This window comes from Micrasema longulum, unplaced genomic scaffold (assembly GCF_059751315.1).
Source record: "Micrasema longulum isolate JH-2025_06_02 unplaced genomic scaffold, ASM5975131v1 h1tg000382l, whole genome shotgun sequence".
NCBI lineage: Eukaryota > Metazoa > Arthropoda > Insecta > Trichoptera > Brachycentridae > Micrasema > Micrasema longulum.
Genome location: NW_028277583.1, coordinates 104847 through 128825, shown reverse-complemented (window position 1 = coordinate 128825; position 23979 = coordinate 104847). Strand labels below are relative to the sequence as shown.

At 30.2% G+C, this 23979-nt stretch overlaps 1 protein-coding gene across 1 annotated transcript in view; it reads right to left on the bottom strand.

Annotated features, from left to right (window-relative positions):
• The window catches only part of sNPF-R (short neuropeptide F receptor), a 249233-nt gene extending 244216 nt beyond the window's left edge, over positions 1-5017 (bottom strand). The window contains exon 1 of the mRNA XM_088225699.1: positions 4409-5017. The gene's annotated coding sequence lies outside the window, so the exon portion shown is untranslated. The remainder of the gene's footprint in view (positions 1-4408) is intronic.
• Positions 5018-23979: the final 18962 nt, after the last annotated feature.

Here is a 23979-nt window from a genome sequence, read left to right as displayed (position 1 = left end):
AACTCATGATAAAAGTATGTAAGTGTGAATTTGTGTGTGAAAGAATGTGTGTGAAGTAAGTAAACAAGGAAGAGAGGATAGGACCAAGTTAATTGTTTTATTAATATATTAAAACTAGAATCAATGGAGAAATGCGTATTGAACTTCGAAACGGTATTTTTTTATAGTTTTTCGTGATCTTATTTACTCATGTACAGTAGCAAAATATTTTTTGCTTCTAACAAAATATACACAATAATATTTCGCTTCACAAATTTTGGGTTTTACCGTTTGTACACAGCTCAAACGAATACGAATTAATTAGATATGCACGACAAAAGGTTAAGTTTAAAGTTAAATAATTGTGGCGGTTTTTGAAATATTGGCAAAATATGTTTTTTATTTATTGTAAGTGCAGACATTTGTTAGAATTGCATTTCATCTATTGGTAAGTTATCCAAAATAAATCAATATTTTTAGATTCAATAATACTTCTTTTTTCAAAATATATAAAGGCATACAATGTGACGCGTTTTGTCTTGTTAGAACATTATCAAATTGAAATTTTCTTGTATGTTTAAAAAATAAACGTAGAAAAAAATCACAAAATTGATAAGTTTTAAGATATTTAATTGCAGAAAAATCCACTTTTTGAAATATAAACCTTGTATATTATAAGCAAGGTAAATTTTAAAGCAACTCCCATATAAAAAATATAAAAAAATAAAAAAAATATCTCAAAATTTGAGTTTGTCTAAATGTTTGTAGACAAAATACTGGATTTCACCCCTTCGAGAGCCATTAAGATTAAACAATTACTGCAGGGATGGAGAATACCTTAAAGAATGGAACATGGAATAATAATAATTTTATTTTATCTAACTTTTTCCACGCAAATTGTATTGTACACTTCAAAGAAAACGCGACAAGATGTGCAACTGGTCTCAAAAATCTATTTATAATCATTTAATACTATTAACTTAAAACGATTAGTTTTCATTTTCCAATGCTAATTGAACAGTGTATTTTTTAAAGACACTAAAAGACTTAGGCTCTTCTTTTACGACCTTTTTACCGCCAGATTAGTTCAAAGAAAGAAAAAAATAATATTCACCAGAGTTAAACCAATGTTGGATGAGAGATTTTGTTTGAAGTATAACGGGTAGAGAATCCTTCTAAGGGTCTCCTTGGGGTAAATCATCATTCCGTTCCTTATCGAATAATTCAAGGCTTTCAACCCTTCATCCTTTATATAGACCCTTATTTTAGTACAATAATACGACCGATGTTTCCGATAACGTTATACTCATATGTTGCTAAATTAAAAAAAAACTGTAATTTTAAGAAACAGGTTTTAAACGTTGAACATGTAAACAATGAATGAAAATTAAATTTTAGAACGTGTAACGTGTAACGTGTTTAGTAAGGAGGACTCCTAAATTAATTTCGTACAATATTTTTTTCGTGTCGTACAACAAAACATATATTTTTCTTTAACAAAAAGAAAAAAACTTGAGCTATTATCATTTTATCAAATATTTTAATTTTCAGGCAATTTACTAAAAGTCGTAAACAACCTGTGCTGGAAAAATGGAAATTGAGTTGTAGTAGAGTGCGATTTGAACCTCGGGCCTTTAGCCCGTGAGTCTTATACTACTATAACGGGACATCAACTCAGTTTTAAAAATAAATTAAAATACTTTTTTTATTTTCTAAATTTAACAAATTTCATTAGTTAGCTTATGCTCGTACAAGGCGATAGAGCTTTCCGACTAATTTGTTTTTGTGAATGATTTTAAGAAAGCACAAAACCAATGTTTGATTTTGATAATCAAATAAGTCAAATGATTGATTTTACACGGAAATGTTTTATAAGCGATTGTTTATAAGCTGGATATTTCATAAGAAACACGTTTCCTAAATCGGAATGTATTTTGCAAAGCAAATGTAGCCGATTTCAAACCGATTTTTTTTTTTACATTTTTTAATGGTTATTGCAAATATACACGCCTTATCACTCTCACCGGTGCGGTACATAAAATAATAAATAAGCGCCAAAAAATATGTTAAAATTCTGGATATGTCCTGGTTTGACTTTCAAAACATTTAATCAAGATAATATGTCAACAGAAATTCAGAACGTTTTTAAAAAGGAGTTTTGAAAGTCTAGGCATTTACAGGTTATATTGTAATAAATAATCACCCACTTTATCTCTACTACTTCATTTACGGAGTCGGAAAAAAGGTAATCATTTACCATCATTAATTTTTAAATTATAGTGAAATTCAACAATATTATATGTTTGTCTAAATTTTTTAAGACAAGGTCTGGATTCAACTCCCTGGAGAGCTGTTAATATTAACGAATTACAAGAAAGATGAAGAACATTTTAGAGCAGGTAATATAAGATTTTTTTTCATTATTAATTAAATTATTTTTAGATATCTCCAATTTTGGCATTCGGCAAAATATAGAATTTCATCACACTATGTATTACGTTTTATTTCTGTATAAAGATCCTGAATTTTTTATGGATAACTTTTAAAGTACCATTTTTATAATACCTTAAGGCGCCTTGCGAAGTGATTCTATGAATATTGATAATTGTACTGTCTATGATATTTTTTCTATACCTATAACAAAGAATTAAATACATAGAAAAATGAAAGGTGATACATGCATTTTACTTATAAAATTTAAACGTATTATTGAAATGCAGATAAATATTTTTAAAATGAATTCTTACAGTCCGTGTTTTTAAATTAAATTATGCTAATGCGTTTATTTATTTATTATTTTCAAATTACATTTGTATATATAGTAACCAACATATCATGGCTTTTAAGGTTGTGTCCATGTTAAGCCAAAATAATTAATAACGATAAAATATAAAGTAAATTCAAATGATTTGTAATAACATGTGATATAATATTAAAAATTAAAATATAACAAACAAAACACTAGAAATAACATTAAATACTTACATATCAATATAAAAAATATAAATCCAAATTTAAAAAAATGACATTAAAAACTTATAAAACTAATAAAATATCAATCATTATGAAGTGTCACACGTGAGCCAATGTACAAATAATAATGTCATTAAAATTAATAGAATATACCCAGTACAATATGTTATGTATATTAATTGTTAAATTATTTTATAGTGTAAATTAAAGCAATAAATAATGCAACAAATTAACTGTTAAAACTATGTTAAAAAATAAAACGAAACACCTAATAAAGCGAACATAGGGATGAGTTTAAGAAAGAAAGGAAATTAAGTATGACAATGATCTTAATGCCTCGGACAACCCAAACTAGTTAAATTTCGGCAGAGAAGCATCTTGGCAATTTTTGGATACCATATGCTTTATACTAAAACGATTTAAAACGGACTTAATTTGATGTGCCGTAGCTTTAAATCAGCGTTGTTCTTACGTTTAAAAGATTATTATGTATATCTATTTTTTTTTTATAATTTATAATCCAAAAAACTCGGCAAGTATTATAAGGTAAAGTCATGTTTTATCTCATCTGGTTAGTATAATAGTCATCATTTTAATTTTAGATATAAATCATTATTTGGAATAATTACATGCATTGTATTGATTTTTATAAAAAATCACTTAGTAGGAAATCGAATTATTAATTTATTAAAATTAATTAGTTGAATTCACGATCAAAAGAGGTACTGAGAAAGTTACAAGTGGATTACTACAATTTAATACATAGCTATAGGGATAAAACTCTTCAACTGAAAAAAAATAATTTTATATGGTATAACAATCAAGAATTTTTAATAAAGTTTTAAATGATTTTTTTTCAAATGGACAATTATTGTCGATTATTTTTTTTTTTAAATATATATTTTTTTAATTTTAAAAACTTCAAGTTCAAAGAATAAGTACTTTGGCGGACTTATTGCTAAAAACAATACCTTTTTTTTACGTTAGAAACTTAAGACCATTTTCTTATGAATAAACATAAAATTGAAACTAACGAAATATATTTTTTGTAAAATAAGCATTTAATAAATGAAATATTATACTCGTTTCGAAAAACATAACTAGTACAATAACAGCATATTTGTAGAAGTCGAAAAAAAGTTTAATAAAAAATATTAAAATGTTGTTCGTATTTCATGCCGTACAGGAATTGAAAAATTTATTATTTATTTTAAAATATATTAAAAAGTATTATTCATTTTTAATACACGAGTAAAACAGAACACAAGTTCGTTTTTTAAGCATCTGAGTAGTCAAAATTTTACGTAAACCGCACATTATATTAATTTATTTTTCAGACATGTTTTACAAATTTAATGGACGTTTTACATACAGTTATAAAGCGTTGATTTTATTATAAATGGTGGTATTTTGTACATAAAAATATTAAATAATTAGTTGCATTTTATTTACTTACATTTTGCACGTGTTTTCCTTAGTGCGTCATAATAGAACCCGCATGCTTTTATTTAACTCAACGAACTCCGGTTTATTGCTGTTTTGTATATAAAATGGTGAATTGATCATGCAATCACGTTAACTCAATAATCGTCACCACATATTTGTCGAACCAATTCTCGCCAGTTTATCAAGTCTCCAGTTTATCACCAGAACATATTATTGCGAAAGTGAAAAATTTTCCATCACTAAAATAATTACCCGCCGCACGCCTATTTCCAAAAAACCAATTTATTTCTTAAAACCAAAAAAATAATTGTAAAGTTCAGACTTTTAAATAAAATTAACGTTTGTCACATTTTAAATGTCTTGAATGTCCATATTTTGTTGTGTAAATTTGAAGTAACCTGTTGATTCTTTATGAAATTCGGGAATCTTTTTTAATTAAAATAATGTCAAGAGTTTGTTTAACTTTTTAAAGTCACTGAAATTGTATTTTTTGGTGTGAAACCTGTTTGCTTAAGTTAAAAATTAGTTTGAAAAGTTTCGGTGTACGAGAATACCGGCGTCGCTAGGAGCGTCGCGGTGCCGCGATGGGTGTTCGCGAATTGGCGTAGCGGCGTCGACTGAAATAACGGCCCGTGAATCCGTTAGTCGTTACGAAGGCTTTTGCCTAGCGACTGGTGACGATGCGCGCGTTTAGATTGAGAACGAAAATACGCCTGACTCATTTTGTAAACAAACATAAACGCTCTTCTATTTGGCTGATTTTACGAAGATGAGCGTTTTTATTGATAAACAGTAAAACATACTGAGTATTTGTAAATATTTTGCATTTGGAGTAATGTTAATTCAAATTCCAAATAAAACACAAATCTTGTTTTCATCATTTGATTAGTGACGAAAATACATTTTAATTTTATATATTCACATAATATTTTCAATCATTATTAAAATTGTTGTATTAAAGTTCATTTTATAATTTACGCACCTCATCATCATTTTTTTTCATATCTAATGGTGAAGAAGAAACTTCATTAACTCACTTGTAGCTATGCTTGAGATGCTAATTCAGGAATTATGAAAATACTCTCCATATAAATACTTTTTAAATCAATATTTTGCTTATAAATACATGTTCGCCTCGTGGTCAAATGATCAGCAAAGTTAGCGTATTTGCTTACCATGCCAAAGGTTTCTGGATTGATTCCCAACATATTCAACTTTATAGGTAGGTATTTTTATGAATTAACAAAAAAATATACATGGTAGGAATATCGCACTGTAATGTTATAATCAAAATATTTGGATAACTACGCCTCAAAATTATTGTTTATATTTCTAAATAAACTTCCTTGAAAATGTGAATTATAAGTATAGTTTTGCTTAATAATTAACAAAACATTTTTTTAAATTTTAGGAGATATTTTTTGCAAAAAAATATATTTTGAAAAAATGCATCCTGCGAATTATATTTCAATTGAAAGACTGCTTTATTAATGTTATAAAATATAAACGTAAGTACAGACCTTTGTTACAGTAAAAAATAGTAATATTTTTGTTTAATGTATGTTTAAATTAGAAAGAAAAAAATATTCCAAGCAAACAACAATTTTTTTTGGTATTGTGATGGATGTAATTGTTATTTATACCAAAAAATAATTATTATTTCTATCAAATTTTGCAGAATACCGTTTTACAGCATCAATAAACTGATCATCTAATCAAAATAATATATGCAGAACTCGCTGATTAAAGCTGATAACTTTGATTAAACCAGAATCATAAAATGATAAAATCAGTTATCAGCTTAGGAAAGGCTTACGAAAAACGCATTAATATGCGAACATACAAATCCTTTACTGAGGACTTAAAATAAAAAAAAAGAAAGCATTTATTTATAATTACAAATTACAACAGGGATGGAGAATACCTTCAAGAAGAGAATATGGAAGTCTAGGCATTTACAAGGCTTATGACCTATCGTTGGCTGGTTTAAGTGTCCATTTTACACACTATTCACCATTTTTCCTATGTTTGAAAATCCAAATTTCTTAAATTCTTCCATTTGTTAACTAAAACCCCTTTTGCTGTGAAGAGATTCATATTACCGAATTATTTCACATACTAGGCAACGCCCGAAAACAATTTCCAAATTTTTAAACTACTTCTTGGATAGTTAGTTTTATTACAATATTTATTTATATTGTAAATACTGGGAAATAAATAATACAGTCTGTGTGTGAAATGGAACCAAAACCCCGAAAGAGTTTTTGTTTAGTTAATGGCTAATCTTAAGTAACTAAAGAGAGTAAAGAGATAATCGAGTTAAAAATAGCGTTTGCTTACTATGATGGAAAATGAAGTTTCGATTCCTGGCAAGGTAGGCATGAAATATTTTTTAAAAACGTAATTTGAAATAAAAATATTTTATTTTTCAATAAAAATAATTCACCGTCATTCCTTTTTTGCACTTAATGGTGCATAGAACACCGCATTGGTACACCAATCGCATTAAACCTTGATCATTTTTGTTACATGTAGGTAAGATGATCGATCTTACGCTTCAGGCAGGATTATGAAATATTATAGTGTAAAAACACCATTTATATAAACATTTCAAGTCGACCACGTAGGGAATCGATCCCGAGACCTCTCGCATGGTAGACAAACGCGCTGACCACTTCACTACAAGGCTGACTAAATAAAATAATCAAAAATAGTAATAAATAATTAATAATTTACTAACCAAAAAACAGAGACATTGAGGTGATCCGAGTGGTGGGGATGACGTCATGGCTTCTGCATACATTCTTCTCCCATCTCGTTAACCTGCATGGTTTGTGTTCCTTAATAATAATTTAATTCACTCTTCTCTGCTCCAGCTGACTCCAGCTGACAGAGAGCCCCCGGGACTATATAATTGCGGGAGGATATTCCGCACGTGATGCATATCCTCAAACGCATCTTTTCTTAAGATAATATCCCTGTTGGAGTATCACTCCAAGGCCGGGAGTTATGGTTGCGCCGATATTATAGACTTTATTATTTTATAATTACTTTATTATTTTACTTTATTATTTATTTTACCAACAACACATTAATATTTTTAACCCGTCCGCACCCATGTCCCTTACCGCCCAGTAGTAGTTTAGTAAGGATTGACCACCGAGTCGTCTTGACCGCCGCCGTTTACCGCTCCGCACCGCGCAACCCCCGCTACCGCGCATCGCATAACCACCTCAAAAATTAAATGAGAAGAGACGTGTCCCAGAACCAGCTCCAGCCTCCAGTCACCAACAAGTTAGATCCGGAAGGTAGGATATTCTTAAAACTTTCTGCTGGGATCCAAACCCTTTTCCTTAGCCACCTCTCACGCACCGCTCCGCACGGTCACATGGCCCCTTCAGTGGGTTTTGGATCTCTTTAGTATAATGTTTTACTGTTCTTTAATTAACCTGATTGGTAAGACTTATAAGTTTATCTTTATGTAGCTAAAGACTGAGACCTACTGTTTTTGATGCAATGCAATGCACTTTAAATCTAGCATCCCTGGGTACACAATTGGAACTTGGCGACTAGAGGCCTTTGAGATGTGGTGCTACAGACAAATATTAGGAATTTCTTGGAGAGACCACATCACTAATGACGAGATTCTCAGCAGAGTTGAAGAAGGGAGACACCTTATCAAATCCAACTAATAGAGGCGAGCCCAATGGATCGGCCACATTATACGCCTTGAGGGTCTCCAGCATCAGTACTGAAAAAAAAAATTTGGTTGACAGACATTGGAAGTAAGGAATCTGAGAATTTTATTGAGGATAGTAATCTAAATATTATGCTATCCCATTGAATCATGTATAAATTTATTGTATTTTCGCATGTGCATATATATTGTGTATGTATGTGTGTATATATGTATGTATGTGTATATGTATGTATGTAGTATGTATGCTGTTTATTTATATATTTAATTGTATTTTTACATTTAATGTGAACTGTAATATTTTTTTTCTTTTCTTCTTTTTTGGGCTATAACTGTTTTTTTATTTCTTCAATATTATTTTTTATTTATAGGAAAACCATATTTGCCACAACAAATCGGTTTCTTAGAACAGGCATTTGCCCATATAGGAACCGATTGCAACATAAGCATACTAATATTTCTGGCTTGCCGACCCTTCATATACTGAGCCTCCTCCTAGTACAAGCAGAATTTGCCAGAGTGTTTTTTGTGCCATTTTTGTAACAATGTATGTATAAACTAATAAATAAATAAAATGACATAATAGAGGGAATGGCTGAGGGGACATGTTACAGAGAGCGCCCCAAACATTTGAAGCAAGTGTGCGAGGATTTGAACTGCGCCTCATATGTCGAGCTGAAGAGGACTGACGAGAATGGAAACCAATGGAGGACGAGATGCGAAACTTGGCTACAAACCAATCCCTAGTATTGAAACTGCGAAAAACAATATTGTTCCTTCATGGATATTATATATTGCTATCAATCCTGCGTCTTTTTAACCACTAATGCTATATAAATTTTACAATTTAGCTTATCTTCCTATTCGTACATGTAGCATATGAGGGTACTTCTTGCAAACCCGGCAAAATTCAAAATTTAAAAAAAGGTACATATTAATTGAAACTTATTCAGAATACAATTTCTCACAATCATTTTTAGTCAAAAATATGGCTTAATTTGTTTTACTTGACTTTAAAATTATTGGCTTTGTTGCAATCATGGCAACCTCTACTTAAGTATTGAAAAGTTGGTTTTGTGAATTTGTATATCTGGGTAGTATGTTTACTAGAGATGGAAATATGGACAAGGATATTGAAAGGAGGGTTAGTGCCGGTAACAGAGTTAATGGTGCCTTAAAGTCTGTCGTAGCAAATAAGTGTCTATCGCAAGAGGCTAAATTAGCAGTTCATAATGGAGTTCTGGTACCAACCCTAATGTATGGAAGCGAAGCATGGAGTTGGAAAAAAAGGGACGAAAGTAGACTGAATGCTCTTGAAATGCGATCCCTCAGGCGAATGTGCGGAAAAACAATGTATGATAGGTGCCCTAATGTCGAAATTAGAACAGAATGCAAGGCTGAGTTAAGCATTATCGACAAAATTAAGAAAGGTCTTTTGCGATGGTTCGGTCATGTGGAGCGAATGAATGATGAAAGAACGGCTAAAAAGATTTATGATGCGAATGTGTCTGGTTGTAGAAGTCGAGGAAGGCCGAGAAAGACATGGCATGATCAAGTACAACAAATTCTTGAAAGTGGTCATGTGAAAAGTCGGAATAATCGACGTGCGTGCATGAGAAGATGTATGAATGTGAAGGAAGCAAAGGAAGTGTGCCAGGACAGAAGGGGTGTGGCGTTCTATCCTCTCTGCCTACCCCTTCGGGGAAATGGCGTGATGGTTAGTTAGTTAGTTAGTTAGTTGGTAATGTATAAAATTAAATTATTATTTCACAACTATTTCTTGAGATAATCATGCTTATGTCATCACTGCTTACGTATAAAATATTTACTTATTATAAAAAAAAGTTAAGTATTGTATCAGTTTTGTGTGATTTGCTTAAAATAAAGAATGATTAATTTGGCCGGGTTTGCAAGTAGTACCCTCATATTATGATGTATATCTCGATTTCGTAGACTTTTGACATGACCAGATTAAATACTTTGTTGTTTCTCATTATTCCAGCAAAACTTTATAATCAAAATCTGTCATAATTAAAATATTTTCTTTTTAAATGATATGTGTTGGTACTAGTACATATAATGCATGAAAATTTAAGACCCTTTTAAAATATAATATTCAGAAAGAATCCTTCATATCAGTTGGCAACCACATCCTACATATTTTAATACAAGCGACCAGCGGCGATGTCTTTATGTCAACCTTTTCATCCCTTAAACTCCAGAATTCCCATTTCAGTCAAACCAAAGAATTCTGCCATATAATATAATGTATGAGCTAGTATGCCGAAATAAGGTTCAGGTACCCTTAGAGGTACACTTAACTACAATCACACCTTAAAAAGACAGTGGCGTAGCTACATTAAAATGTATGTTTTAAGGATTGTTAAGATTTTTTTTATATTTGTAGCACTGACTTTGTGGACCATTGTTATATTTCAGAGATATATGAATACAATTTGCTTGTTTTATGTGCCTCTTTTCATTGATACAACCAACTAGTTTCAGCAACTACATGTTGCCTTCGTCACGGTAATATACTAACTTAACATGCATATGTAAAAGAAACGGTGAACAGATTAGTATTAGATCATTTTTCTCAGTAAGGGTTATCAGTCAATCTTGAAAAAACCTTCAAAATATTGAACTCGGTTCTATCATAAAAGACAATTTGTGACCTTATTGAAGATTGGTTTTTAAAAGAGGCCTAAGTAAAATATCGTTCAGAGAAAAACTGTTATTTGTGTTTTGTCCGTTTTTATTTTATATGACATGTCAAAGCGATTTCAGACTCGAGTCTTGCAATCAAATCACTTAAATACGTTTTGATAATTTTCCATCATCAGCATTATTTTTTAAGTAAGGATCTATGAGGGTATTTTGAGGAAATATGTGAATTTTTTAAGCCTTATATTGTCGTATTTAGTGACAAATACAGAACAAAAAAATTCTTACTGGTTGTGCGGTTTTAAATTATTATTACAATGGCATTCTCAGATTGAAATTTATAAATTTTGACTTAGGAGTCTTTAAAAAAAAAACTATTAAATAATTTAGGAATAAAAACAAATTAGGTATAGTCAGATGTTAATGTTGCAAATTCTGAAACTCTTGTATAAGATTCATTACCCACTGTACCACATCTAGATTTTCAACTTTCAGGCCCAGTATTAAAATTTTTCACTTCACGGACTGAGTAACATTAAATGAAGCACTTTGTGATTATTCATTTTAATTCAAATTAAAATTAAAATTCTTTGTTTTTGACCATTTCTTTTATTACCGATCGGTTTTAATCAAATAAATAAATAAGTTATAAAAACAAAATTTTCTTATTTTAATATTTAAATAGATGCAAAAAGAAGGAATTTGAAATATTGAAGTGAAAATTTGTTTGCATAAAAAACAATTAATAAAGCGGTCCTATTGACATACGTAGTGTATGGTAATAAAATAACTTGCTTAACCTTCTCTTTCCTGTGATGTAACTGACGGCGGCGTTGCAAATTGCGTTTATTTCATTAAACTTCTTAACAACTACTATAAATATTACCACGATTTTTTGTAATCTTCAAGTAAACTTTAACATATAAAAAATATTATTTTATTTTATTTATTTTTATTTATTTTCTTTATTATGTCACATAATTAGGCAAATAAGATATTTTAAAACGTAATATTTTATCCGACAGGATCTCGAGTTTCGAGTTTTCAAGTACTCTCAGATATATGAAACATTTCGAGAGAAAGATATGTTATCTAAGAGAAACACATATAATTTTAATTAGAATAAACAAGACAGTGATTATCAAGGCGTCATTTCTTAACCTCAGGTTACTTAAGGTGACTCAGAGGAGTTTTTACCCATAGTATGTTAAAGGTTTAATTATAGAAGTTGTAAGGGCGATGACCAGTTTGATCACAATAATATTTTTTTTTAGATTGGTTTCTGTGTTTTTTATGATTTTTTAACTATATTAAGTTATACCCACGCCACTGTTATCGCCAAACATTTTCTCCTTCGTGGTTTGTGCACGCTCCGTGTTGATAAAATAGTGGTATACGTCTTTTTCTGTCTATTTAGGTCTGACGGAAAATATTCCAAAAAAGACCATAAATGTTCATACCCCTAGGGGTTGATAGGGGATGAATATTCAAAAGGTCACGACAAAAAATCTTCGTCGAAGGACAACTCTAATAAAATAAAAACTTTTAAGCCAATTGCTTTACAATATTACCAGTTAAACCTTTTTTCTATTAAAATTTAGACAGACTAAAAGAGCATTTAAAAAAATCATATACAAACACGTTTTTATTGTCTCACTAATTGCATCTCTTAATTAGCAAATTTATCTTTGCTCTAAAGAATTATTCGAAATAAAGAGAGACAGCGAATCGCGATACACATGAAAACATTCTTGATTCTGGTAAATGCATTGATTTATTTATTCCCTTCTATAAAATATTATTCATGTCTGATTTAAAATATTAATATTATCAGCTCCAGGGGTTGAATTCAGTCCTTGTCTACAAAAATTTTAACAAACTCAAAACATTGCTGATAAATCCATCTGGTTCAAGAAGAAGTATATACTGTTTTTTAATTCAGGCGTTGCCTAGCTCTAAACTGGTTTAAGTGGCCACTTTACACAATGTGTAACATTCACCATTTTGCCTATATTTCTTCAATTCTTCCATCTGTTGATTTTAGTGAAGTTAAAGAGCTGAAACCTTTATTGTAGTAAAGAGATTCATCTGTTGAAATTTGTTAATCTTAATGACTTCCGAAGGGGTGAAATCCAGTCTATTGTCTACGAACATTTGGGACATCAAATAAACTATTAAGTATCTTAAACATGCATGTATGTATATTTAACTGTATTTGTAACTAATATGTTAAAGGAACTAAGTACCGTTCATTTCAATAAAATAATGAAATAAAATATCAGAATATAAGATTGATTGTAAAAAACCATAAACTTTTAAAAATGTACTCGTATTTTTGTATAATCAGCTCAATGAATATTTAAAGTTTTGCAATTTTGAAATTACAGCGCCTTCAACGTCTCGAGCTATCTATGGAGAGTTCTGTTGATTGGTGAATTGGCTTGCTGTAAACAGGAAATTTATCACAGCATTTTATCATTGGTTGATTCACAATAACTAGTGATGTTAATCAAAAAAGTTCATTTTCATTCACTTTTTCATATATTTTCTTCGTCGTGCAATTGAATGCTCTAATTTTTACCGCGTGGAAAAAAACATTTTTGATATCCAATTTCCTGTAGTACTGAAATTCATCATTGAGCAAAATATCAGGAACAACTCTGCAGTAATCATGACGCTACAGTGTTTTACATTTTAACAGCCATATTTATTTATTTTTTCATATTTTACTCTTACAAACTACATACAATAATAAAAATAATGTGACCTCACTTACCCGTGCCGAGGACACTTAAAAATATACTTTTTTGAAATGTTACATTTAAGAATAAACAAAGAAGACTAACTTAATAAACAGAGATAATTAACAAAATATTCAGACTGTTTTAAAAACTAGGTATATGTGTACATCTATATTATTTATGTTACAAAACGCACAATGAAAATAACAAAAACCTAACATAAGATATACACTTGTGGAGCAGTTGATTCAATATTGGTTTGGACGAATGAGACAATGCATTTTACCTCTACCTTGCTCCTCTATCCATTTTTTTAAAGCCTTTTTAAACATTTTGTCGTTACTAATTGTTTTAATAGATAGTGGAAGTAGGTTATAGATTTTAATTGAATAATACTCAAAATCCTTTTTTCCAGAAGTGTATTAATTTGTATTTGTTTAAGTTGTCTTTGTGTTGAGGATCTAGTGATATGAACAAATACAAGTAATGCATTAGGTTACGAGCATTAATAAAAAAAATAATGTTGTTTTAACACTCTTGGAAAATGACCGATTTCGAAATATTGCAACGATTTGTTCGTGAAGGATCGAAAAATAAAGTTTTAATTGAAATTTAAAAGCTTTAGCAAAATTGACTTTTCAAACCCACGCTCCTCTGTTGAAAAAAACAAAAAATATAATCTTAACCCCTGATCCATTGATACTGAAGCTAGTAGAATACAAAACATGATACTGCTGCTGGAAAACAGTATTGTCACCTCATCAAGATGTATTTAAAAAATAATATAATTAAAATAAAAAAAGAGAACTGTAGAAATATCTGCTTAATACATTATAGTAAATGTTGAAAGCATAGAATTAAGAATAGTCCAGAAACCGCATATAAGCATCAAACGAAGGTGACTAAACTACACATAAATTAGTAGTTTTACGTTTTGACCCATTAGTTTCTTTGTAGACGTCGCTCAGTACGCAACTCCTAATTTGAATTCAACTATGCCGTGTTGTGTCCTTTTAAAGTGCAGAAATACTGCTAGGATCTTAAAGAAACAGGATGGAATCACATATCATGTGTATTTAGCAAATGAATGTGTACGTAGCTAATGCATTACTTAAAAATTAAATTATTTTTCCATCTGTCAGATTGTCGAAGAAATCAAAACGGACAATTCGTTAGTGTTGCCAGGGTAGTATTTTTTTTTTACCCTACTTTGTTCTTTTAATGAGAGAACTAATGAAAATTGGACCTTGGATTAAACAACTCTGTGGTGGACATTTGACCGACATTATCTTTAAAACATTAAATATTATTTAAAATGATATAAAAATATATGTTTTATGTCAAATAAAATTTGTTTTTCATTTTGAGTTTAAAGTTCATTAATTCTATTACTCTTATTAAATGACACTTTATTTATCTACTCTGTTGTGTCAATCAATATTTCCGCGTGCACAATAAAATGTTAGAGAAATTAACAGATTGATTTTTTTACCTTATATTTCTGTTATGATTATTTTTTTTCCCATCTAGCAGCATTACCTGGCGACTTCACGAATGCGCGCGGCGAAAGTGAGGCATAGTGGGGGAATTTTCGGACACAGCCGTATGTATTTAAATATGATTCTACGCTCCTTCTGGACTTTTGTTAATTCTATGGTTAAAAGGCAAAAAATAAAAGTGTGTAACATAAATATGTCTCAAAAAATCGTTTCTCACCGAAGTTTTTAGACTTAGTGGGTAAATAATTATTATAATATGTTTCTATAAATACCAAATAATCGCTGTTCTGCAGCACTAAAACTGAGACAAGATACTAGATTAAAAAGGGGGCTCTGTGGATTTCAATCACAGATAAATGGGATGTCTCGAGACATTGGATCAGCATGAATTAAAGTAATTTAAAACACTTACGCACAATGAAGTCCATTTGGCCAAAGAGCGCTATCCGTGACCGCCCAACCTGTCCGCGTTTTGTCACCGAAGAACGCTTGGAGAAAACGACATTGGTGGATGCGTTCGCCATAAACAAAATTGGAAAGATGGGTTGCAATCATTTTCTGTGACGAGTAGCAAATGTTACCCGTTACAATACCACAGAGAACTAGGATGCGGCAAATTTACTTTTAAAATAAAACTAATTATCTACTTGCTCAATAAATTTGATTATTTTTACGATAAAATCAATAATTTGGTTCTGTTTTTCATAGTTTCAGAGTTATTAAATCATTAATAATAATAATAATAATAATAATATTAGGATAATTTAAATAGCGCCATTTCTGTAAAAATCACCTCAAGGGCGCTGTACACTTAATAAATATCCCAGCACGTCTTGCAGCTACAGAGCGCATGCACGGTTGGGATTTTAGTTAATCGTCTCCAATTGTGATATATAACCATTATGATTTATAGGAGCTAGATAACAGCACGTCTTGCAGCTACAAAGCACATGGACAATAAGAAATCTAGCCACTATTTACACCTTTTTTTTCAAAAATTTTGTTTGACAATAAAGTTTAGAGTTCAAGTGACATTAAAAACGAGATAAAAAGCAAATTTATAAAAATAGAAGTTAGAAAACTACAAGTCTTTCAGCTACTGAGCGCATGGACGGTTGAAATTCTAGACCCCATTTACTAAATTTAGATATTTGTTTGTTAATAACATTGACATAATATAATAAATATAATATGATAATTAACATCATAAAAAGTCTTGCAGCTGCAAAATTCATCGACGAATGGAATTTCAACAACATAAGAATGATTTTAAAAAGTTAACAATAAAAAATAATAATAATAAACACAATAATAATACATTGAGCAAAGAACTAGTAAGTATGGCAATTTAATGAACATGTAACAGCATAAAAAGTAAAATAAAAAAAACTAAACAAATATAGCATTCCTTAAATCATTCCATATTTGTTTATTCTTTTACAATTCTGTATTTTTTTTTTTTTATGAAGAAGAATAATAAAAATATGACCACATTTCCGATAATCGTTGGCAAATGAAATGGCTCAAAATTAGACAGCAGAGAGACTATCACTCCCTCTCACTTCTGTTCAATTTACTTCATAGTTCTAACGCTCCTATATACCTGCGTGAAAAATTTCAACACTTATCAGTTCATGGTTTACCTCTTCGTTCTAATTCTCAAGGTACTCTCTTAATACCCATACACAATTCCTCTTTCTTCTCTCACTCAAATAGTGTCCATGCGGCTCGACTGTGGAATCATCTCCCATCCACCATCAAAGATGTTACTACATTATCTCTGTTTAAATCACGTCTGAAGAAACATCTCATTTCTCTTCCTTAATCTCTCCTCCTTTCCTTTTTCCTCTTTCCTCTTTTTTCCGTTTTCCTATTGAGTAATAGTTTTGATCTTAAGTAATTTATAAACAAATACATTAATTTTTGGAAGGTTGGTTGGAAGAAATTGCCATTTGGCAATAAGCCCGCCAATGTATAAATAACATTATGTACAAAAAGTTAAATAAAAAAATAAAAAATAATAATGTTCCCTGGGATGTCCTGTGCTGAGGGAAATATTTTACAATAAATATTATGAAACATGCCTTAAATACGTTATTTAACATTATAAGAAAAGAAAAAACGTAATTAATCTAATTAACCTAATTATCGTCGTAAACATATTAAGACCAAGGGAGATATAGCGTTGGTAGACCCAAACCTTGATGGCTGAATAAAGTGCAGCGGGATGTGGATGCTATTGGCATCTGGGGCTGGAGGACATGCCAGGATACAGAGAGATGTTGACAAACGTTGGAGGAGGCCAAGGCTCTCAATGGGCTGTACAACCAATGGTGATAAGTACCGAAATAAAATAAAGGTGTGCTGACGAGCATTTTTTATGATGGATTTGATAGAAACCTACATATTATATATTTAATGAATATTAATATCATAATGCAATGATGCATTGTATCTAATGGCAGATAAAGGCAATGTTCGTTGATAACAAGGTTATTTCCAAGAGCATTAGATTACAGAAGCGATAAAATAACATCATACTAATGAAAATATTATGAATACTTAAACATATTCCATTTTATTAACTGGCTAATAAAGAAAAAAATAATACACCTCTTTGTTCAATATTTATGATTTATGGAAACCTGTTTTATCTAAGAAACATTTTTTTTTGTTATAAAAAAATAAGAGTGTAGAGTTATTTTTTAAATCATTATTAGAATTGTTATTTTTAAATAACACGCACAAGTAAAAAAATACTAGTAGGTTTTGCAAAAATAGAGTCAAATTTTTGTGTTTGCAAGCGATTTCAAAATAAAATAAAATAAACAGATAAAAACAAATTTCCTTTGGAATTCTACATATTTGTATGAGTACATTATACAAATACTTAAAAAAAAATTATACGTATTTTACACGGTATTGCGTGAAACGTATCCCCCATGTGAAAAGGGATTCCAGTGTTTTAGTCTATTACCCAGAGGAAATTTTTCTTTAAATATTGGCGGACTCCGTGGTGTAATAGATAAGACGCTTGATTCATGCACGGAAGGCTTTGGGTTTGATTCCTTATGAGAACACAAAAATTAAATTTATTTTTCACAAGCTTGATTGTCCTGGGGTGTAATTAATCATTATAATTGAGTCTTCTGGCCTGTTTTGGTGCAAAAAAAACACAACACTGGTAAAAAATAATTCAGAGAAGGAAATATAGATGTCTACAGAAGTCTGTAGAAGTCGCTGTGCAATATTCACCATTCTATCTTTGTATTATCATATTTTCTTCTGTTAATTGTTTTCCATCTCTGTTGTAATTTGGACAAACTCATTATATTGTTGATAAAAATAATTACCTGTTAAAAATTTAGTCTGCGAAAGAATTATTTTTACTAAACCACAAAAAAAAAATATTTTTTTTACAAAACAATAATTTTTCTGATATTTATATTACTCTTTTGTTTTTGTGTTAGTTTTTGACGTCACTATTTACACCGGATTGTTCGATTAAGTCTGTGGATTCAATAATATCATGGTTGAATAGGCCTTTATAATTGAAAAACAAATTTGTGAATGATGATGACATAGAAACGTGTATTTAATTTGTTTTCGCAAATTTCAATATGATTTTTCCGCTATTTTCAATGATCTTCCGCGTGATCAAATTTCCAAACCGTTTCCTTTTTTCGAGAAAATATGTACTTTGAAAAACTACTTTATACAATAACTTACTTTCTTTATACAAAATCAACCCCCAATAAGCAGGAAGAGTTTTTTTTTATTTTTATATCAAAGTACAAACACAAATGTTAGGATATAATAAAAAGGTTCAGCTCTAAAGAAAATCGGATTGTTTTCTTCTACGCGTTAAAAGTTAGAGCATTTAATTGTACGACGAAGAAAATATATGAAACAATTAATGAAAATAAACTATTTTGATAGACGTCACTAGTTATTGTCAATCAACCAATGGTAGAGTGTGTAAAATAATTAACAAAAATGATTTTAATAAAAATAAACGAGGTACGTCACAAGTTCTTTCCGAATGATTGAGTGGTGTGATAGATGTCCGGTTTCTGGGAGCCAACTCACCAATCCGCAGAACTCACCGACGAAAACTTGTGACGTTACGCGTGGAGTAATTTCAAAATTGCGAAATCAAAAAAAGTCATTCTGCTGGTAATACGACACATAAAAAAAAATTGGCTTTTGATAGTCCATTAATAGATAAAAAATATACTTGAATAACCACTGAATTTCCTCGTTACAGTTTTTATAATTAAGTACGTCATGATTATTTATACCAATACGATAGTAATTTATGATTAAGAGTTTAAAGATTAAACTACACGTATTTGCTGGAAGCTGTCGGCGCGGCGTTATAATGTGACAGCGCACTCTGTTGCCTGGTTATGCATCTCACGTGATTTTCAGGTACACTTCTCCCCTTCCAGCAGATAGGTAACATAGGATGCAATTGACTTTGTTCATCTATTTTATAATAAACTAGTAGACCCGACAGACGTTGTCTTGCCCAAACGTTGGCTTGCTCGCTATTAGCTGGTTAAACAAATTTTCGTAAATAAGAACACACGTTATTTATTCTGGACTTTTTTGAGCTGCTTATATATTCGTAATAAAGGTTTTTTTTTCGATAAGTCTCCTCGTGTGATTGGGTAAGTATCCTTGTCTTGCTCAAATTAAAATTGTACAAAAATAACTGCTCTTGTACCATAATCAAGGGAAAAAATACGAGAATACGCGTTAATGAAGAAAAGTCAGGGCGCGATTCACAATGAACCCTCTAAAATTATGACACTCAACCTATGCCCAACGCAAATTTAGTCTTGCTTTAATCGCCAGCCTTGTTTTGGCGTGAGCTTGACATTTTATTCGAACCCAAAATAAATTAAAAAGAAATTGCCTGATTGTATAGTAAAAGCCTGCAAAAACTGTTTGGGGGCGTGTCTGTGTTATAAAAGGAAAAAAACTTTTTATTGATAAGTAGGTATCTAGGTACTTGTTTATGATTGAATTCCAAAACTAAAAAATATTGATATTCAAATATTTAATTTATTTTTGTACCTAGGTACTTCTTTATGGTTGAATCCAAAAACTAAAAAAAAACATTTTCAAATATAGAATTCTTTTTGCAAATGTCAAACTCTGCGCTTCATACTAACAGTGGTGCATTTTGTGCAAGAACTTGGTTTTCAAAAATGTTTCAAATGTCAATTTAAATTATTAAGGCCGTACTATAAACGGATTAAAAATAAGGTTATATTTAAAATTAACATATTACAACAGAAATGAAGAACATTTAAGAAAAGGTAAAATAGAAGCCTTGGCATCTACAGGGCCTATGACCTGTCAATAGCTGGTTTAAGTGGCCACTTTACACACTGTGTAACATTCACCATTCTTCCTATATTTGAAAATCTATATTCCTTCAATTCTTTCATCTGTTGATGTTTGTGAAGTTAAAGAGCCGAAACTTTTATTTATGCGGGTGAGATTCATCTAATTGAATTATTTCACCTACATACTAGGCAACGCCTGAAAATATTATTTTTTCAATTTCTATACTTCTTCATGGACCAGGTAATTTATCAACAATATTTTGAGTTGGTCCAAATTTTTGAGTGGCCAAAAAGTGGCCACTTAAACCAGCTATTGACAGGTCATAAGCCCTGTAGATGCCTAGACTTCAATATTACCTTTTCTTAAATGTTCTTCATCTCTGTTGTAATATGTTAATATAAACAGCTCCCCAGGGAGTTGAATCCAGTCCTTGTCTACAAAAATTTGTACAAACTCAAAATATTGTTATATTTAAAAATTAAAAAATTGTAAGAAAATTGATCAATTCAGTATCCATTAAAAATAATTGATATTTGTAAACGTTAAAATAGTACAAACTTTTTAATGCACAAAAAACATCATCTTCCAAATCTTTCAATAAATGAATTTAAGTCGAATGCAACTTTGGAAAATCGATGAATGATACATATTGGCTCCTAACTTTTTTTCTGATGAACATATTGAAGATATTATCATTTACAAACCTAATTCACCCGTGAAAAATTTTAAAGCTTTTCAATACATGGTTTACCTCTTTTTCAAAGCACACTCTTAATACTGATCTACAATTCCTCCTTATTATTTAACTCATATAGTATCCATGCAACTTGACTGTGGAATCATCTCCCATCTACTATCATATATATTACTATAGTATCTTCTCCTCTCTCTTCTTTTTTTTTTCCTCTTTTTTCCATTTTCCCATTGAGTAATAGTATTGTTTTAAGGTAATTTACATTCTCTCTTATTTCATTTTCTATTTAATATGTTTTGTAACTTAAATTATAAATTTATTTTTTTATTTTATATTGATTTGTTCATATAAATATACATATCACAAAAAAAAATAACGTACCCTTAACTCCATGAAACCATGAGCGTTGTGTTGAGTTGGGATAAATTATAACAGAAAGTGGAAGCACGCATATTATCAAAGAATACTACAAATAAAAATTATTAAATAAACATAAAATTTTAATAAACAGCTAGATTACATGCCTAATAGTTCTGTATTTTTTTTTATTTATTTATTTACTTAAAGGCAGTTTATTACAAATTATTTGAGACATAAGTCCCAACTCCATGGTACTAAAAGTCCTGTGTTGAGTTGGGATGAGCATTTAGTTGACACAGACACATGAGTATATCATCAGAAATATTATCATATAGGATCAGAAACTCAACAATAATATTTTAAAAAACAACAAATATGTGGCATATCAATCTGGTAAACAGTATACTCAAACATAAATCTATGCAAAGTCTTGCAGCATATAATAAGTTAAATTTTAATTAAATTGGTTGGTTGTAAAAAATTGCCATTTGGAAACTAACCCACCAATGCACAATTTATATTTTGTACAAAAAGTTAAATAAAACAACAAAAAAAGATTTTTTTATTAAAATTTTGATTTGAAATACGTAATTATTGTGAGAGCCTTATTTATCAATTTGATCTGTCAATAACGCCATTTTGGAGGTGCAATTGGTTTTTGGCAGGCAAACTAATCAGACTGCTACTATGTAATGCGTGATAGGCGAATTTTTAAGATTATTCGAGAGCAAAAAAAACGAATGCCCGCTTACGTCCTTTATGTCCGGCGCATTTAAAAAAAATAATTTTTAAAATTTATCTTGCCTGTTAAGTTTAGTATATAAAAAGTACTTAATAAAAAGAAATGCGATTTTTTTTTTTAAATATTTTATTTTTAAATTTATCAATAAAGTGAAGTAACTCATTTTAACAAAACAATTATAAAAATATTAGATTTGTTATAAAACTAACGCAAAAATATTTTAGACGATATTTTTTTTTTTAAATATACGTAAAGCTGTTGTTTTTATAATTTTATAAAATGTAAAATTATCAAAAGAATATATTTTATTGCCATGAAAATTTTTGATAAAAAATTAATGAAATTGAAATAAAAGCCTCCTATTCTGAACCAGACGATTAAAATACCTTTGGATTTATTATAAATATGAATCTCCAAATTTCAAACAGTATTTGTAACGAACAAAACTTGTCGGCAATTATAGCAAAGAAAGAGTCTTTCTTTCTTTTTTTTAAAAATTTTTAATTTAATTTTTGTTTATTCAGAAAAACAACAGCAATACAAAAAATATACACAACATTATAAAAAAAACATAAAATAAAGCCAAATCAGTTTTCCACATAAATACAATTATAAAAATCCAATTCAGTTAGATACGAATATAATTCATAGAAGTGCTTGTGTGCGAGTTTTTTTTTGTGTGAGGATGCGTGTGCAAATAAATGGAGTGTGGTTTTGGTAGGTATGTGAATATGTGTGTGATTGTATATGGGTGTGAGGGTAGGTTTTCTAGGTTTAGTAGTTTCATTTTTGCAACATTGTTATCATGTTAGCTATATATTAATCTTCCGAACAATACGTTAAGCATCTTAATGCAGTGTTACATTGTTTTTAACCTAAAAAAACCCATTAATAAAGACTATCGCTTACAGATCATAATTCTGACACTAAACCCATTTTTTTGGAGTTCGTAGCTTGACGAATTTTTGCATAACACCATCCAATTATTCTAATCATATTTCATCTTATTCAACTGTTGTCTGGTGTAGATCTTTTTACACTTTTCTTTCAACGCGATTCTTTACTTTTACAACTTATGAAAACTTTTGATGTAGTTTAGACTCAATTCTTAGAAATTATTCTCAGTTCTTATTTTTGATGTTTAGAATTCACTTAACATTGTGAACGAAGTTCGGAAAAACTTCTAATTCAAATTGCAGTAACTGTAAAAAGAGAACTCCAAAAGTTAAGACACCGGGAATATTTTTCTACTTCTTTTTTTTATAATTCTGGTACCAAGTTACATGTAAATAAACTTAAAAATTACATTGCTTTTATCTGAGGTGTTCAAATTGAAATGATAAAAACCCAGTAGACGCCGAAATACTTGAGCGAAAGTGCTCGTGAGTCAAATTAAACAAAATGAACTCTTTGAAAGAACACGATAAAAATACTTGACTTATTAACTCCATATGTATCGATGTTATATTAAATAATCACTGCTAATATAGTTTGACTTTGTAAGGAATAGAGTAATTTAAGAAGAGGCAGTAAACTCCGGTGACAAGTGTTATCAAGCGGAGGGGATACGGTTGGCTTGTCCATGTACTGCGGATGCTCCCTGAGAGCCTTAACTACGCTTGCCTATTATACAAGGCATCAGGTTCTCGACGTCCTGAACGTCCACTGCTGACTGTTTGTCGGCAGTTCGTGTCAGAACTACGGGACGCGAACCTTACTTGGGAGGATGTACCGGAGCTGGTAGCCGACAGAATTGCCTGGAGGATCTTCGTGGATACCATATGCTCCAACTAGGGAGTGGACGTGGAATGATGATGATGTCAAAA